The sequence below is a fragment of the Pseudonaja textilis genome, chromosome 2 (genome assembly GCF_049901715.1).
Source record: "Pseudonaja textilis isolate UNSWEBS1 chromosome 2, rPseTex1.2, whole genome shotgun sequence".
In the NCBI taxonomy this organism is placed as follows: domain Eukaryota; kingdom Metazoa; phylum Chordata; class Lepidosauria; order Squamata; family Elapidae; genus Pseudonaja; species Pseudonaja textilis.
In genome coordinates, this window is record NC_141991.1 from 187868970 (window position 1) to 187888161 (window position 19192).

Here is a 19192-nt window from a genome sequence, read left to right on the forward strand (position 1 = left end):
TCTAATTTCACCCAATTGAAGGTTGGGTAAAGAGACACAAGAGTTTTAGTAGTATAGATTTGCTGTCATTGTGACTGCACCTGGTAGTAATAATACTTTTATACTATTCTGTTTATTTAGTTTTTATTAACAGTATTTTTATCTCAGAGTTTTTATGGGTGGCCTTAATTTTATTACTGACAAGAAACAAATTTACATTGGTTCAAAAGACTATGGACAAGCAGGCAGTTATAATTGCTGTTCTTATATTCCATATAAATTTATATAATTTCTGTCAAGATGCCTTAGACATCTCTTTGTTTGTGCCATTAAGTATATGAGTATAAAATTCAGACCAGTTCTAATAAAAGAATAAAGTGTTTATTTGAATTGATTTAGTCCTTCAGTGATGGAAATGCACTTTAATGAACCTATTTCATAGTGTTGTTGCTGTGAAGATAAAATAAAGATTTTCATATAATCTTTCTTAATCTCCTGAGGGAGGAAGGGGAAGGAAGGAGAAGGAAGGAATAAATTATATACATAATTGAGTTATGTATCAAATCTCAATATTCAAAAAGTGTCACATTTCAGCATCTGAATACTATTCTGATTGTCCTTTATTGTTGAAAAGGACCAATTTAATCCTAGACTTAATATACATATTTTTGTAAACATTATTATATTTATAGTATGGTATGTTTGCCTATATTTATATTTAATATTTTCCATTTTTTCCCTTTCATATCAGGCACACTGATATGAAAATAGTTGACCCTTTTTCAACTTTATCTAAAGAACTGTAGTTTATCCCTAGATGGAAAGCTTGCAGAAATGTAGTGTCTGATTACTCCAGGAGAGTTTCAATTGATAAAAATGAGGAAAATAAAATTGTCCTTTCAAAGAAACCCATTCTTTTTGTGGGTGTTATTTTAATCCAAATTTTCAAAAAGAAAAAAGAAAAAAAAAGAAATCCATACTCTAATGTCTTTCTGTAACATAATGAATTGAAAATGAATATAATTTGGGGTTAAGAACATCTATTATGTAGCTGAAATATTGTACACCCCTCCTGAAATACTCTAAATACAGGTAGTTTTGTGTAATCCACAGAATAAATATATACTTAAAAATGTTTTGTAGCAATGTTATGTGCTGCTTCTACAGAGAAAGGGAAAAAGTTAATAAAGGACTGAATATTATTTAATGTTAGCAGCTGTCCCTGGAGTTAGTCTTGTCAATTATGCAAATGCCGGCTTTGTTTTTACTGCTGCAGTTTTAAATATTAAGACACCTTTATCATTTATTTACAACTACCATGCAAAGTTTTCCAGACTTTCACAGAGAATGGTAGTACATAAATACCACCCATTGGGTGGCTTTAAACATGATCTATCAAAAATATTGTGCTCCCTTTTCCTCCTTGCTCTGTAACAGTAATTAACACAGCATGGTTCATAGCCAGCCTTTTCTTTTTGTGATTCAGATAAATTCAAGTAATAAAAAAATCAATATGAAAAAGCATCTTTTATCTAGACAGTAGACCATGCTTAACTTCCTAGTAAATATTTAAAATTGTTTGATCTTAGAAATGAACAGTGTTGTTGAGGCCAGCATGAACACAAGGTTTAACTATGCTGTTAGTCCATAGTATATATAAATTTATCTTCTGGGGAGATACTGCAAGACGTGAGACAAGATCATTAAAACTTTATGTGGAAATCTTGGAAAGAACTAACAAAAAACTGTTTCAGAAAAAGATTTGAAGAGGAAAACAGCTTTGTAAATATTCATATAAAATCAGGGGATACATAGAGAAGGTCTGTCAAACTCACAGCCCACGGGCCAGATGCGTCATGCACTGGCTACACCCACGCCCGGTTTAGCGAAGGGGGAAAGAGTTGTGATATGTCACATGACAATGCCATGACAATCCAAATTTGACACCCTTGACATAGAGCATCACAAAATTCACAGGATCACTCCTTAAAAACACTTCCTCTTATTTTATTTATTAAACTCATCTCACTATCCAGAGGTCCTTCCCTTTTATTTTACTGGATTCTTCTTGTGTGATTCTTAACGTTTATTTAGCACTCTAAAGCTTAATTTTGATTCTATTAGCTAATGCAAATGAACAAATATATTTCAGGTTTTGTTCTATTCCATGCACTTACCATATTTAATCATAATGTGTTGTTTCACTTTAAATTCCTAGATTCCACAGTCCTTTTATGCTGCTCAGTTCCAGTACAAAGGGTGCTTTTATCTAGTTAGACTGAACAGGGAGGATAAAGTGATCTCTGAAAAACAAATAGTTTCTGAGAAGTAGGTTTATTGTGTCCATAATGATTTATTTGAAATAATGATTGGATAATCTTCCATGCTGGCCCCTGCAGAAAGGCAGACCCTCATACTGTTCAGTGAATGGCACCTCTGCTCTATTGTTATTCAGCCCGCAATAATTGAATATGCCAATTCATATACATTTTATACAAACATGGATTCCTGAGTACATTTTCAGAACGATAGACTTTTGTTTGTATCACTGTCAAAGAATCAAAAGTAGACCAAGGCTAATTTTTTGGCACTTCACGGGAAACCCCTGAAAATATTCCACCAAAAATGGAAGGCTTGAAGGAGAATGGAAAGGCGCTGATTGACAATCATAATGTCTATATCTGCTAGATGTAAAACAAGGGTAGTTTCTGAGGAATTTTTCACACATAAAAACAGAGTGTCATATTTAAAATCTGGTAGTTCCGGCACAGAAACCCAAATCAGGTTTGAGAAGAAGTAATTTGAGACTCTGATGATTATTGCAGCTCCCAAATGACCACCTTGAAAGAATTAATAACTGCCAGTCATAAACTGGTTTAGTGTAATGATCCTTTCCTGATTCTGTCCAACACAACTTTCCTTTCTATTTACATATTTATTATTAAACAAATTTACATAGCTACCCAACTCATATATAGGTGATTCCCAGCAGCTTATGACATTTAAAAAAAAATTAAAATGCATCATATAATAAAAACATTTAAAAAAAACCTACCTCACCTCCCCCGCAAGTCAGCAATATTACAAATAGATTAGCCAACTTGATTGGTTCCATTTCTATTTGTGTGTCCTGAATAAGCACACCGAAATTGGAGATTCGTTAATATTAATTCAAAAGATTGATTTGTTTGAACGCCTCACATTTTTTTTCTTCCAAGTGTTTTTCCATGAATACAGAGTCCATTTCTTTTTGTTTTGAGATCAACCATGTTTGGATCCATTAGTTGCAACAGGAATTGACTGACTGGCTTGTTTCTCAAGCTTGATGTCATGGGATGAAAGAGAGTGACTAGTCCAAAGTCACCCATTTGGCTTTCATGGCTAAAGTGGAACCAGAACTCACAGACTCCTGGTTTCTAGCCTGGTGCCTTAATCATCAGATAACCAAACTGATTCTCAGACCTGCAAATGGGCTTTCAAAAATGGGCAGAAAAACAGGTTGGTTTAATTCTCCAGTTTATTCCAGCAGAAAGAGAAAATAACCAACATTTTTAAAACAAGATTCATCCACCGTAGTAATAATAGCACTACTGTTGAAAAACTGCTATGGAAGACTACTTCCAGGAATTAAAAGGCCCAAGAATGGCTGTAGAATAACAAATAGGACTTCTCACACATTGCCTTTGGCCACATCACAAGGTAATAAGTGTCTCAGTGCCACTTTCTATTAATGAGAATTTCAGAGAAATACTCTTCCCTTTTGAAATAAGTTGGAAAAAGAGGGATATGTATGAAATAGATGTTTCAATGACTAAGAATGCATAGAAAAGAATGCAGAACCCATTTGCCTAATTCTATTTTATATTTATTTAAATAGTATACATTAATTTATACTGATTTGTACTTCTCAAAAATAGTTGTTTCCAGAGAAGAAAACTTTGGCAATAGTTGGATTTTTTTCCTTGAACTCTAATTACAATACCGTATAAACTTATATATTAAAATATAAATATAAACTTTGTTTTTATGTGAACCGTGCAAAATTTTAAATCTTATCTTTAATCTTAAACTCTCAAGCAGGGGTGGAATTCTACCTGGTCGTTATGATTGTTATGTTTGTTATGATTCTGCCCAGTTCGGAGAACTGGCAAATCGCACCACTGGCTGGGCCCTCCCCTCCCCACCCACTCACTCCTTACATGTCATGCAAGCCATCAAACTTGCCTGCATTTCGTAAGTTGCTATTTTTTCCCCCAACCATCAGCTGTTCTACTGTGCTGGGAGATTTAGATTAGCTAGAAAGCAGGAAATTGTTGGATTTCTTGCTTTCCAGCTAATCTAAAAGCAGAGCTGAACCTTCCTTAGGACTGACGCTTCTATCTTCAGTGCAGACTCAGGTAGCAGATTGCAGGACGGTAGATCTCTAAGTGAAACTGTGATTCTGGGAGCAACTCAATCTGCCTGCCTGCTTTGCCTGATTTTGGATAAAAGTTCTTTTTTTAATAAAAAAAAAATCAATATTTACATAATGGTGTATTGGGAGTTAATTTTGTGAGTTTGCTTGCAAGCAAATTTTATGTGACAGACTCAGCTAGCAGATTGCAGAATGGTAGATCTCTGAGTGAACCTGTGATTCTGTGAGCAACTCAATCTTCCTGCCTGCTTTGCCTGATTTGGGGTAAAAGTTGCTCTTTTTTTCATTAAAAAAATCAATATTTACATCAATATTTACAATATTTACATACAAGCCACACCCACCTAGTCATGTGACCATCAAGCCACACCCCATCAGCAAGCCATGCCCACCCAGTCACATAATCACCAAGCCACACCCACAAATTAGGCCACACCCACAGAACTGGTTGTTAAGAAATTTGAATCCCACCCCTGCTCTCAATAATATTAAGGCTGCATTTTTAAAGGATTTTTATCTTAACATTTTAATTAATCAGATGTTTACATTTTTTACAGAAGAAGTGTTAATTTAGGCACATAACATTTTCTATATAAGGACTTTATCTTTCATAAAGTATTTCTACACATTCCTATTTATTTTTCTGCATTGGAAATTGGATGGTTTAGTGCCATTTTCTGCAAAAAGGATTAAGTAGCAGTTCTATATATTTTTTTCTTTTTCCATCTTCTAGAAGTCATTTTTTACAAGAAACTAGAGTTGGGCAATTGATGAATCTGCAGTTAAATCAAATAGCCAATGTTCCACAATAAATCTTTAAAAATGTCTCCTGCACCTTAACTGTACATGCTAATCATTGTAAAGGTATTTTTATACCATATTTTAATAGTTCCCAGAATATCCCTTATTCCTCAATCTGTCAGCTGCTTTATTACTCCCATTTGAACAATAAAAGACAATGTAAAACTTTATTTCAACTGATAGCAGTATCCATTAGATACCTCTCTAGTACCAGAGAGAAATTGGACAACACAAAAACTTTTTTTCATATTTAAGATTCCAGGAAATCGTAAGGACTATCCATAACCCTCCACATATTTCTTCTTAAATCCAACTCTTGGGTTATAAAAAATATGATTTAAGAAATCAGAATATTTTTCATCAGAGGAATAATTCAATTAGGATACAAGTGTTCTCCCATTAAGAAGTAAAAAGTATGTATGTACTTTAACTTGGAATGAGATAATATTTACTTCAAGCTGTAGAGCCACTCTGCCTTCAACTGTAGAGAGAGATCGGGGTCTGTTGTAAAGGGTAATTTTAAAATTACTTAAGCTGAGTAAGAGTTTGAAGTTCACAGATCCTAAAGTTGCCAAGGTTGGTCACCCCTGGATGAAACCTAGTTTCTACACTCACATGCAAAGAGCAATTCCATACTGAACCAGGAATGCTCAGGCTGATACCAAAATAAGGGAGAGAGAAAGTTTCTAATGTTGCATTTTTTAAAGTGTGTGTGTGTGTGTGTGTGTGTTTGTGTAGGAGATCTATATGACCGAAGAGAAATCATGGAGTACTAGGCATCAGGGTTTGTTTCAGTAGCAAGATTTTCTTTCCAGTCTAAATCTGCAACTATGGATGGTTGTCAGTTTTCAAAGCCTTAAGGACAATTCTGGGAAGTTACAGCCCTACACAATGTTTACGGTTCATGCCCTCGGGATACTTTATTTTCCAGCATATTTAGTTCATTTAGTTCAGTCCACATATCAAAAGTGCCAGTAATACATTCTGTATTATAGCAAAGTTGCTGTTTTCCCTCCTTCCTTTCAGTGTAAAATAGGAACTGATTTCCTGTAAAGTATATATTTTTGTTGAGTTTAATATAATTAGAACAATTCTTCTTCAAGTTACTATGTAAATAAATTATTCAAATTGTTCAAGCACTTGCTAGACAGTAATAATAAAAACAAATAAATCAAGCTTTAAAAGTGAATTCCAGAAATAAAACATGACATTTGTGGTTGTTTCCATCGACTAATCATTTTATATCTCTATATAAAATGGCAATAATGTATTTCTATAACCTCATTGGTGTCCCTATTAAATTTTGCCAACTTCCCTCCAGATAGAGAAACTACATTCTAACATAATTTCACCTCAAATTTAATTGAGTCAAGAGAGTTTTGTTAGTGATCTCCAGTAGAGTTGTTAATAGGAAAGAAAGCAATTTTCACCTTATTTATATGTTGTATAAATATAATGCGATTACTACTAAAAACTCAATTTTCTTCATAGTTTTTTGTTGGAAATTGTAGGTCTTGGATGGATTTGTGATCTTTTATGATAAATTGCAATACAATAGCTAGATGCAATAAGCCAAATAATTGGCTAATACATTATGATAAAATAGCTAGATGCACTGAATAGCCAACATAGGATTGCCTAATAAAACAATCACATTTCTTATTAATTTAATGACTTTCAACATCTATTTCCAATAGCAGTAAAAGCTTATGAAACAATATATTTCTTACTATTTGGAGATTAAAATATATCATATTAAAGTTTGCAAAAGAAAGATATATTTTCAGAATATCTTGTTACTATTAAACACAAACATCAAGCCATCTGCTTGTGTGCTTATGCATATGCATGCTTGCTCCAGTTCTAGGCTTTTTCTCATATCTTTCTGAATTAAAAAAATGCATATTCTCTTAATAGTCTTGAGACTGGGGCAGATCTACTCACCATTTATATAATGGTTCTGCCTTGTCTATGGATTGTTGGTTCCTACCTCACCAATTTTATCTGTACAGTTCTTGCAATGAAAGAGCTACAAAACGACACTTACAACCCACATAGTTAAATATTGGAAAAATTAAAATGAAGAGCTTGAGAAGAATGTCTATTGTTTCATAGCACTGAAAAACCAATGGAATAAATGCAAGACTATAAAGAAAGAGAGATCAAAAGAGTACATATAATTTTTTTTCCCTCCAGTTTTCTCCACAACAAGCATTCTTCTGGGTTATGAGAGAATATCTGACTCAAGCTTTCAGTTTTATTTTTTTAATTTTTATGTTGAAATGGCCTGTAAATGTACTCAATAAATGCTTCAGGGAAGTCTTGAAACTGGGTATCCTAAATCAGGAGTCTTAACCATTACACTCTATGACTTAACACTTATTTTACACCTTGTTTTTATAACAGTATTTTTTGTGTGTGCGTGTGTGCGCACATGCTCTAAAAACTGTCACTTTTGCAATTCAACTTTGTCAGCCTGATTGCAAATGCTCTTGGAAAACACAAAATGTTACGCAAACTAGTGTATCTCAGAGATTACTAATGAGGAAAAAATATGAGGAAAAAAACTATAGTTCTTCAATTTTTCAATTCCTCTAGAAGTTGGAAATCAGTGTAATGAACAAAGCAACTATAATTTTAATCAATTGATAGATTATTTTGCCTCCTTCACTTATTTTATCTTGAATATAATTTCTTTAAAAAAAATAAGACACCAGTGAAATCTCACATTTCTTTTTCTCTCTCAACAGGAGCTGTGGTTTACAAGGTTGAGGTAAGATTCCAATCTTTAATAATAATAATAATAATAATAATAATAATAATAATAATAATAATAACAACAGCAATAACAACAACAACATGTGTAAAACCAGAACAAGACCTCAAAACATACCAGCTTCATCTCAGACTCAGACTTGATAAAATTAAACAAGATTTTCAGTAGTTCCCACTTCCTGGTGCTCCCAGGGAGATTCAACATTGTTTATATACATTCCTGGATTTACATTTTTTATTTCTTATTTGTATTCCAGCAAAACTTTAAGAAATTAAATGAGACTTTATATTTCTCTTCTCCATTCATCCTTCAAATTTTCATTCATATGACTATCTTAATGACTATGTTTTGTTGTTGAAATTGGCTGTAGCTGGAAATAAACCTGAAGATGGCTGGATATTTTTGCTAATTATGAAGGTATATGTGGTTAGACTGTGTAGATGGTCATTGTTTGGCTCTCAGATTTTTGGCTCTCTCCTATTTTTCAACTCACTAAAAAAATTCCAGAACATGACTTATAATTTACATTTAATATTTTAGTTCTCTATCTTTTGGAACTATTCTATGTGGGTCAAATTGCTGTATACTGTAGTCGCTCTTAATATGTAATTTATCCAAAAGTAAGTAAATATATGTTTGTATGTATTTGTATGATTCGTGATCACAACCTATTTCACTTCAGGCAAAAAGATTAAACATATTCAGAAAACTAAGACTATTGCTAAAGTATAAATTGAAAAATATGATCAGCATATATGGAAACAGAGCTATGCTGGATTTTTTTCACCAGAACAGCAAGGATCAAAAGTAACTGGCACAAATATGGCTTGTTTGTATTTATAGTGCCTACATTAAATAATCATTTCCTCCAATTTTCAGAAACTTCACCCTGAATCCATTCAGTTTTTAATTAAGTGCTTAACACTATTAAGGTTATATATCTTGACTTTTCATAGCCTAGAGCAGGGGTGTTAAACTCACATTATCACAGCTATGTCACGTGACATATCCCCTATTGCTAAACCGGATGTAGGCATGGATAGCATGTGACTCATCTGGTCCTCAGGCCGGGAATTTGACAGCTCTGGCCTAGAGTTGTGTTTTTCAGCCTTGGTCACCTTCAGATGTATGGACTACAACTCCCAGAATCCTCAGCCAGCCATGAACAATTAAGAAATGCTTGCCTAGAGATACTATCTTTTAAATATTTTGCTAATTTCCTCATACCCTCATTTAATCCACATCTTTTTAATCTTCAGATCTGTAAAATCATGTCATTTTTTTTCTTCTTTAAGCAAAACATCCTTATCGGGTTTCCAGTCTTTCAAAAAAGGTTTTATTGTTTTTCTCTGACCAAAAGGTCAGTTTTACCATCTCCTCAAGTTCACAAATTTTCACAATCTATTCCCCCTTTGTGGGAATTTCATTATTCCTCCACTGTATTTGGTATGCATCTCCTAACAGATTATATTTAAGGCAATGCAGTCCCAGATACAAAAATGTTCCCTATCCTTGATTTAGGAGAAAAAAGTAAAACAAATGTTGCACAAATTTAAAAAAAAGTTCATTATCTTCTCTTTAAATAAAAGTGGTGTAAATCAGGGCAAGGTCAGCCTTCAAACTGCTTGCTAGTTTATAGTTTGGTTTACAATGCAGGCTGACTCCTCCTGGCTACACTATTGAATACTGATTTCCACGTACAGGTGGGCCTAGACTTATAACCACAACTGAGATCAGAACTTCTGTCACCAAGTGAGGTGGTTGTTAAGTGAGTTATGCTCAATTTAAAACCTTTCTTTGCCATAGTTAGGTGAGTCACCGTGATCATTAAGCGAATCTGGATTTGCCCTTTGCTTGTTGGAAACTAGTTGGGAGGATTGCAACTGGTGATCACATGGTCCCAAGACATTGCAATTGTTGTAAATACATGCCAAGCACCCAACTTCGATCACGGGACCACTGGGAGGCTGCAAAGTTCTAAATGTAAGCAGGGATGGGCTTCAAAAATGTTAGCAATGGGTTCTCTGCCCAGTTGCTAGGTGGGCGTGGCCATAGTGGGTGTGACTTAGTTGGCCTCCTGCACCATGGTGGGAGGTGTTTTTGCTCCGGAGGCTCTCTGGAAGCTGGAAATAGGCTTGTTTCCGGCCTTCCCAAACTTCTGGGAGCTTCATTTTTCACCCTCCCTGAGCCTCTCTGAGTGCCCTGCACTTACCTACATCCAAAAAGGGCCACGTGGGGACTACTGGAAGGGGTGGGGTGGGCGGGGCTAGCCAGGAATGGGATTTGGGGGTTCTCCAAACTGTGCAGAATCTTAGTTAAAGGATCTCCCAAACCCCTGCGAACCGCCAGCAGCCCACCCCTGAATGTAAGGATTTGTTGACGCTGAAAAAAAGTAAGTTATTTTTTCCCCAATGCTTTCATAGACTCAAATGATTGATAAATGAATGGTTGTGAACCAAAAGGCCACTTATGTGATATTTTGCCAACCTACATATGCATGCATACAAAAACGTGTGTGCGAAAATAATTTTCTAAAAACTCAATGGGCCTTGAAGTACAAGGCTTTTCCATCGATCCAGTTCAAACATTCATGAGTGTATATGCATGAGTGAGCTACCACATTTTGATACAGGCAAAAGGTTGTGTTATATTTTTAGCTTGCAGAAGGGGGTGAATTGACCAACGCTTAAAAAGGACTCTTAAAAATAAATAACCCCACGTTGACAAAACCATCTCTATACAAATTACTTCTTTATTTTTAGCATATGAACTCTTTATCCCTAATCTTTTGAACAAAATAAAAATTATTATTCCCTTCACATAGCAAGTTCATCTTTTCTATGCAGGGGACTGTCTGTTCCTCTTCATGTAATATTTTTAATGTTATGGTTGCAAACACATTTTCAGACTGTCTGGTCAGGCATATAACGGAAAAAGAAAATATCAGCACACTTAACAAATGCATTTGTGTGCTACTTCCATAGTTCTTCCAGTCGCATGACAACCATCATTACAATTACTATTTGTATCTTTATTTTAATAACTTAATTCATATTTTCTTCATTCATTATATTGCATACTGTGAAAACATCCCTTGTTTCTTTTCTTCCACTTGCTCTTTACAGCCATGAATGCAAGTGACTTACACCCCACAGTCTACTATCATAAAGTGTATCATCTGAAAATGCCTCAGTAATGCCTAAATAGTAACTGTGAAAATTTGAAGATGACAGTGTTATTTATTCTTATTATATCCCCAGAACTGTATCAATAATCATATATGAATGAAGAGATTTGGAATAAATGAAATGGAGTTTTCTCAAGAAATGATATAGGTGATTTGGGTTTTGTTTATAATTTTAATTTATATATTACTACTGAAATTCTGAAAGTTTACACATACACACACACACACACAAATCTCCACACCAATCTCAACCACCAAGGTTTTTAAAATGCCAGTTGATTGTGCCACATTTGGAAAGCTGGAATTAAATAATCTACATCAGCTTCAAACCCCCTGAAAGACAATCAGAAATTTCACAAGGTGAGGTAAGAATCCATGTTCTGTAAATAATAAGGGTGCCTACTTTCTCATGCTTTGGCTCCAGAATAAAGTAAAATAAAATAAAGCAAAACCCAAACAATTATATGCTTGCTTTGAAATCCTTCTGGAGCTTCAAATATTAGCTACTTAAACATATGCTGTATGCCAAGGGTCAAGGTTCTTATATAGGTAGCTATTATCCAGCTCTGAAGCAGTCCTAAATGTGACTTGTAGTCCTTGACTTATGACCACAGTTGGCCCAGAATTTCAGTTGTTGAGCGAAGTGATCATTAAGAAAGATGCCACGTGCTCTTTTCACTCAACAACCTCAACCCCAGCTCGCCTAATTGCAGTTGTTAAGTGAAGCACAGCGTTACCTCAGGGTGGGAGGGGGCACCCAGGACCCACATAGAAACCTTCTGCATGGCAGGAGGCATTCCTTTTACCCATGAACAGGGTAAACAATACTTTGACCCAACACACAAGTATAGAAAAACAAGATACAACGGTACATCCAAAACTGTTGTGACACTGGATGCCTAGAGCTTGCTTGCCATGCACCCATGTGCAGAAACCCTCAGCCAAATCCAGGGCCCAGAAGCACACAATTTACCTTTTCATTTTTCTAGAGCTTCTGACACTCACACCCAGCTGACGTAAGGCACAGTCTTCCTACAGAGGCCTCCTTGTGCCACTCTGCAAGTAGGTACTATTCTCATGATCCTTTAAGAAAGTCCCTTTTAAGGCGACCTGCTTGCCAAATGAAAAAAAAAAAAAAAAAGACTTCCTTGGAAAGATTTGAATATAATTTTCTGAAATGTTTCTTAGCGGCACAGACAATTACCAATTCAATATATTGAGACTTTTGCTTTTAGAAAACTAGTATTTTCCATGCTCTAAAATTAAGCATTGACTACTATTGGAATATGGAATATTAGGTCACAGTACATTTCCTGTTCCTAGATGTGATAAAAATATGACTTGCCTTTATTTTCTTTTTCTTTTCTTTTTTTTAATACACTGGCAATACCAATAATCCTTTCATTTCCTTTCACCCCTGAACTGTGTAAACAATACTTTGAACCAACACACAAGCGAACAAAAACAAGACACAAAGAACATTTTCTTATTTATATAAAAGGTCAGATTTTATTATCATATCTTAATTGTGCTTCATTGTGTGTCCGGAGCTATGGGCATTCTAACATCCAAGCTCGGGTTACTGAACTAATAAAAATGATTGTGTTATATTCTTTCCCAAGTAGATTTGTTCATATGTAAAGTTCCAATTACCCACTTCTATCCACCACTACCTCCATCTCACGTTTTGTTTTCAAAAGCATATTCAGCTGATTACTGAGTATTTTCATATCTTACTAGAGGGGGTGTCAAACTTGCAGCATCACATTGCCATCACATGACATTTCGCGCAATTTTTCCCATTCGTGGAACTGGCATGGCCTGCACCAGAGGTGGTATTCAGCCAGTTCGCACCACTTCTGGCATACCAGTAGTGGAAATTTTGAGTAGTTCGGAGAACCAGTAAATACCGCTACCGGCTCGTCCCTCCCACCTGACCCTGCCCTTTCCTGTCCTATATTCTCTTGCTTTTTAGCTCATCTGATTTGCACTGGGCAGAGCGGAATGCCGCACCTCAGCTGAGCTAAAAAACAATTGTGCTGACACAGAGGATGGTTTTTAAGTGCTGTGTACTCATGCAAAGCGCATGAAGCATGCAAAACATAGAACTGCTGTCATAGAACTGGTAGAAAAAACATGTGGAATCTCACCACTGGCCTGCATGTGACGCATCCGGCCCATGGCCACCAGTTTGACATCCCTGTACTGGAGTATTGCTTACCTTTTCCTTGTTTCTCATTTTACCTGTCAGACCTCACTTTGAAAATATGGTTGTGGAAGTAAATAAATGTACATACTTGTTTTTGGTTTCCCATACATCAATTAATCTATTTGCAGCTTCTCCAATCATCTCCAATCCACTTCTTCTAGGTTCTTTGGCAAACTCAACTAGGAAGTAATGTGCATATCAGTTCATAATGCATTTGTCATGCTTACCCCATGTAATGGGGATATATGGAATGCTTAGTCTTCTGAGGGTTTACCAATTTCAGTGATAAGTATCTTGCCTGATTTTCATTTTCATCTATTTATCTGAATTCATAAGTACCAACTATGAGGGATTTTTTTTTTTGCCCTGATTACTTGGAAGCATGTAAAAGCTCATATTCAAGGACATTAAAGGAAAAAATAAAAGTAATGAAGTCTTGGTAAGGAAGCGTTAGTCTTCTGTTTGGCCCCATAAAATAAAATAAACATTACATAGGAAAAATGAGTCCTATAAACATTGGAAAGACAGATAAGTTGACATATTGTTCCGCATATCTCTGTTTAATAATATTATATTTCATTTCCTTTGCTAAGAAAACAGTCATTACCCAAAGCAGCCATTCGTAAACAGCCATTGTGAACAGATTGCATCCTTGTTGGTGGTATGATAATTGAAATAAGTTTACCAGTCTTTTATGAGAAAATACCAGATGTATAAAATACCTATTAATCAACTCACTCGCTTTTGCAGGCATCAGCTTCAATACCAATGGCTATTAAAGAATAAATGGGATAAGAGATTTTAAAAAAATCAGATAGGAAAAAAGACAAGAGAATAAGAGAATTAGCCGTGTAGCTCAGCAATGTGGTATGCTCCTTGAAGAACATAGGATGAGGGATGCTACTGGGTGCTCAGATCAATTCTTTCGAGCAATGCTCACATATCATCATGTTCATCAATTTAGCATTTATTTGATTTTTCATAATTGCAGGAGTAGATTAACCAGGGTGTTTTTTTTTTTAATGAATGATGATCTAATGCACCAGATTGCCAGATTCATCACTTCCTAGCTTCATTCCCCTCACCTTCTAATTGCTAATCACATTTTCATTGAATTCTCTCTTAGGCTGCAGGATCACTATTTGTTCTCTGGTGTGCTAGCGATAATATTACATTTATTTTGTTATTTTCCTGTAAAGCTCAGCAGTGGCAGAAATAAACAGCAGGAGCAGCTCAGAAAGCACATGTGCTGGTATCATTTTAGGGACAGCAATGAGATTACAGATGTATACGGTAGAGCTGTGAAATGCACATATGGAGAAATGCGATTTCTACTATATACTGGGGATACTGGATAAAAAAGCAATGCTATGACTGTTTGCAGTCCTCAGATTAAAAGGCATCCAGTAGCATCCAGGTCTGTACATCTCAATTTTAAGATATTCCACTATTTTTTCTTACAATGATTGTGTTTTGGCAAATGAAGGCAAATGTATGTGTTTCAGGATAGTGTTGCAGGATCCAACCTGAGTCAGTCACTGGAACCAAAGGTCACTGGAACCCTCAGGGATCTTCTCTTTCTCTCTCCAGACTGCATATACTGGGATGTGGCCTGCCTATTACTAGTAAATCACATTCCTCTTGACTGACAGGGAGATGACAGTCCTGAGTTGCCAAGAGCTTATCAGTACTTAAAAGCCAAGGGCGCAGCAGCACAGAGAAACAACAACCAATGATTTAATAGTCAGCCGTCCACATCCCAACTAAAAGCCACATACAACCAGGCACCACATACATGCTACGCATACAACAAAGTCCAGTACAAACTTTCCGGAGAGAGAGAGAGAAGTTCCAGCATCAGAATAACAGATTAACAGAGTTGGAAGGGCCCTTGTAGACAGGGGTGGGATGCCACCTGTTATGTCCCTGGAACTTGCCAAAGTTCCCACCCAGGTCCGTTCATGCTGCGGGGGCGTTTGCTGCTCCTCATTGGCTGGCTTCCCTCGACAGCCGGCTATAAAAGCCAGCTGCAGGGTTCGGTCAGCCGCTGTTCGTTGGAAGCCTGCTCCAGGCAGAGCTGACACGCTCAGTCCTTTATTTCCCAAATAAAGTCTTGTTGCATTTTATGCCCTGGTCTAGCCTCTCATTGCTCAATCTACAACACCACCAGTTCTGCCCAGCTCTATAGAACCAATAGCTTTGAAGAGCAGCAGAGACACCGAACCCACCCACCCACCTGGGCTCTTACCTGTCCTTTATTTCCTGCTTTTTCAACCTCAGCTGCTTTGCGCGGCACCACTGAGGTTGAAAAAGCAGGGAAAAAGAGGCTGTTCAAATGTTGCTCACCCACGCACAGCGCTTTTCAGCTCTCTGGGCGGCACATGCGCTCAGAGCAAAACACATGCGCAAAACATAGTCACCAAACTGGTAGTAACACCGATTGAATCTCACCCCTGCTTGTAGGTCATCTAGTCTCTTGCTCAGGCAAGAGACCCTATACCATTTCTGACAGATATTTTCTTGAGATCTTCCAGTGATGGCGTTCCCACAACTTCTGAGGGCAAGCTGTTCCATTGTTTGATTGCTCTCACTGTCAGAAAATTTCTCCTTATTTCCAGGTTGAATCTCTCCTTGTTCAGTTTCTATCCATTCTTCAAAAGCTTGCAGTTCAGAAGCTTGGAAGACTAAAGCTTTGGTCCAGCAACCTACTCAGGTTGGATTGTGCTTTGTATTTAGGCTCATTATAGACCAATTCCTAGTGATAAAATCCGCTTTTTACTGCGTCAGTTTATTTAGATAGCCGGAGGAGCAAAGAATTCAGCTTTCAAAGAGCAGGAAATGCTGCTATAATAAGGAACCTGATGAAGCAAATGGAAAGACACTCTTGATTGCCCTTAAGAAAGAATCTGCAATGGTGGAAATAAAATATATAATGCCCAAAGTCTTCTCATAGGTGAAAGGGGTAGCATATAAATTTAATAAATAAAATAAGTACGCTCAGTTGTCTGCAAAAAAGCAGAACATTCTCTGCTCTGAATTTGTTATCAGTTTTGCCTAAAAGTCATAATGTAGTTTTAGAAATTGAATGAATGAATGAATGGTGATGGAGTGATGGCCAAGCACGCACATATGTGAAGCTCCACTCGCATGAATGAAGGGGACTTGAGCAGAGAGTGCTTGTGTTCACATGTGAAGCCCCACTTATACAAGCGAAGCTTTGCACATGAGCACAAGCACCCTCTGCTCAAGTGGGTGGAGCTTCACACATGAGCGCAAGGGCCCACCATTCACATGAGTGAAATTTTGTGCATGCATGTGTTTGCCCATCACTCACACGAGTGGAGTTGTGCAGGCACGAGTGCACCTGCCACTCACACATACATCCTGGGCCAGGCCACCAAGATGGAAAAGTTGGGGACCACTGTATTAGAGTTTGCAAAAAGAGGAGAAGTTAATCAAGTCAATTTTTCTTAAAACATACCATATAGCACAGGTGTCAAACTCAAGGCCCACGGGCCAAATGTGGCCCGCCACGTCATTTTATGTGGCCCGCGAGAGCTACAAAGTTTCGATTGTCTTTAAATAAATAAAGCAAAAGAGAGCATTGACCACAAACTACATTTCCGAATGCATACCAATTATGTTACCAGCAAATTGTCGACATCCCGCCACTAGGTTGCAGTGCATCCGCATCAATGTTATTTTCTGCAAGTTGAATTATGTGGAATTACAAATGATCCCAAAATGTCCAGGAAGAGGAAAGTTGATGCAGATGGAAGGATGTTTCAAGAAAGATGGGAAGGTGAATACAAGTTTGTGCTTCAAGGAGAGAAACCGGTATGTCTTTTATGTTATGAGGCATTATTGGTTGTCAGAGTACAATCTACATCGGCATTTTGAAACCAAACACGGAGCTAAGTATGCCAAAGTTAGCCTTTTTTATTAGCTCTTGATGAAAGCACAGACAACATGGGTACAGCGCATCTATCCATTTTTATTTGAGGCGTGAAGTCGGACCTCTCTGTCACTGAGGAGCTGTTGGATGTAGCTGCCATGCATGGGACCACAACAGGACAGGACATTTTTGATAGGGTGGAGAAGTCCATGAGTAAAAGTGCATTGCCTTGGGAAAAGTTGGTGGGATTACCTACAGACGGTGCACCCGCAATGTGTGGAGGAAAAGTGGGCTTGGTTGGACTAATAAAAGACAAAATGCTGAAAAGTAATTGTGAGACGCCTCTGGTAACGTATCATTGTATCATTCATCAAGAAATGTTGTGTGGGAAGGTGCTGGGGATGGATCATGTAGTGACCACAGTCATGAAAACTGTGAACTTCATTCAAGCGCATGGCCTGAATCACTGTCAGTTCCAGCTGTTCTTGCAGGAGATGGGCTCAGAGCATGGAGACGTGCCATACCATACAGAGTACAATGGCTAAGTAGGAGTAAAGTCCTCAAATAATTTTTTGAACTTAGGGAAGGTATTGCTGTTTTCGTGCTAAGTAAAGGAAAATTCGTGTCTGAACTGTCAGATCCCAACTGGCTGTGTGACTTTGCTATGTTATGTGACATAACCGAGCATCTCGCCCAACTGTATCAGAAGCTGCAGGGATGTAGACAAGTCATTGAGCAGATATCCGACATGATCACAGCTTTCCAGCGTAAACTTGATCTGTGGATGTGCCAAATCAAACAGGACAATCTTGCTCACTTTCCTGTTTGTCAAAGCATTTCAGCCTCATTTCCCAGTGTTTTTTCATGTGCTCAGTTGGCTACCAAAGTAAGCCGATTAATAAATGAGTTTGATTGGCGCTTCTCTGACTTTAAAGCGCAGCACTCAGACTTTGCCATCTTTGCCGATCCTTTCACCACCGACATCTGCACTGCACCCCAGCACCTTCCGATGGAGTTAATCGAGCTTCAAAGCAATTGTAGCCTGAAAGCAAAGTTCAAGGATGTTGCGATCCAGGATTTTTACTGTAAAATACCCCTTGGTTCAATGCCACAGCTTCAACATCATGCAGCCCATGTTCTGTCTATGTTTGGGAGCACCTATCTGTGTGAACAGATGTTTTCAATAATGAATCTAAACAAAAACAAGCATAGATCATGTATCACTGATGAGAACCTCCACGCTGTTCTACGGATTGCTTCAGCACAAGACCTAAAACCAGACATTGACACACTGGCTACGGAAAAACGGTGTCAAAGATCCAGCCAGAAAATGCATAAGTAAGCATTTTTTTAAAACCTAATTAATATATAATAAAATGTATTTCAATCAAGAAGAAGAATAGTTAAACTGTGCAATTTAATGGTTGTGCTGACATTTTGTTATTTTTAGAACATGATCAATGGATTATGATGGAGGAGAGGGGATCCACTCTGTGTGTTCCAGGACAGTCAGCATCTCCTCATGAACTTCACCTAAAAACTTGAGACAATATAGTTGTGAATTGAGACAACCCTGATTTTGTTATTTTGCATTGTTTACAAATATAATTTTATATGTGTAGTAATGCATTTAGTGTTTATAGGTTTATATATTTATGCAGACAAATCTGCAAGGCTATATGCAGCCATTCGTTTTTGTGAAATGCTACATCTGTCACATATGTTCTTAATAGCTCACAATTGTTGGTTGTACTTATTCTGTTATTCTGCCCCTCCTAGCTGTGACAAAAAGGATTTGAACAAAGTTATTATCATAACTGATGTTGGATGATGTTTTTCTATTATTATCCACTTGGATAGATTGATCATTGATTGATGGAGTAATGTGGGTTTCTTAACTTGACAAAGTAAATTTTTTATGTTATATTAAC

The 19192-nt window shown here is 36.9% G+C and overlaps 1 protein-coding gene across 1 annotated transcript in view; it reads left to right on the forward strand.

Annotated features, from left to right (window-relative positions):
* The window catches only part of PTPRD (protein tyrosine phosphatase receptor type D), a 1248962-nt gene that overhangs the window by 637223 nt on the left and 592547 nt on the right, over positions 1 to 19192 (forward strand). Inside the window, exon 8 of the mRNA XM_087926655.1 lies at positions 7945 to 7967. The gene's annotated coding sequence lies outside the window, so the exon portion shown is untranslated. The remainder of the gene's footprint in view (positions 1 to 7944; positions 7968 to 19192) is intronic.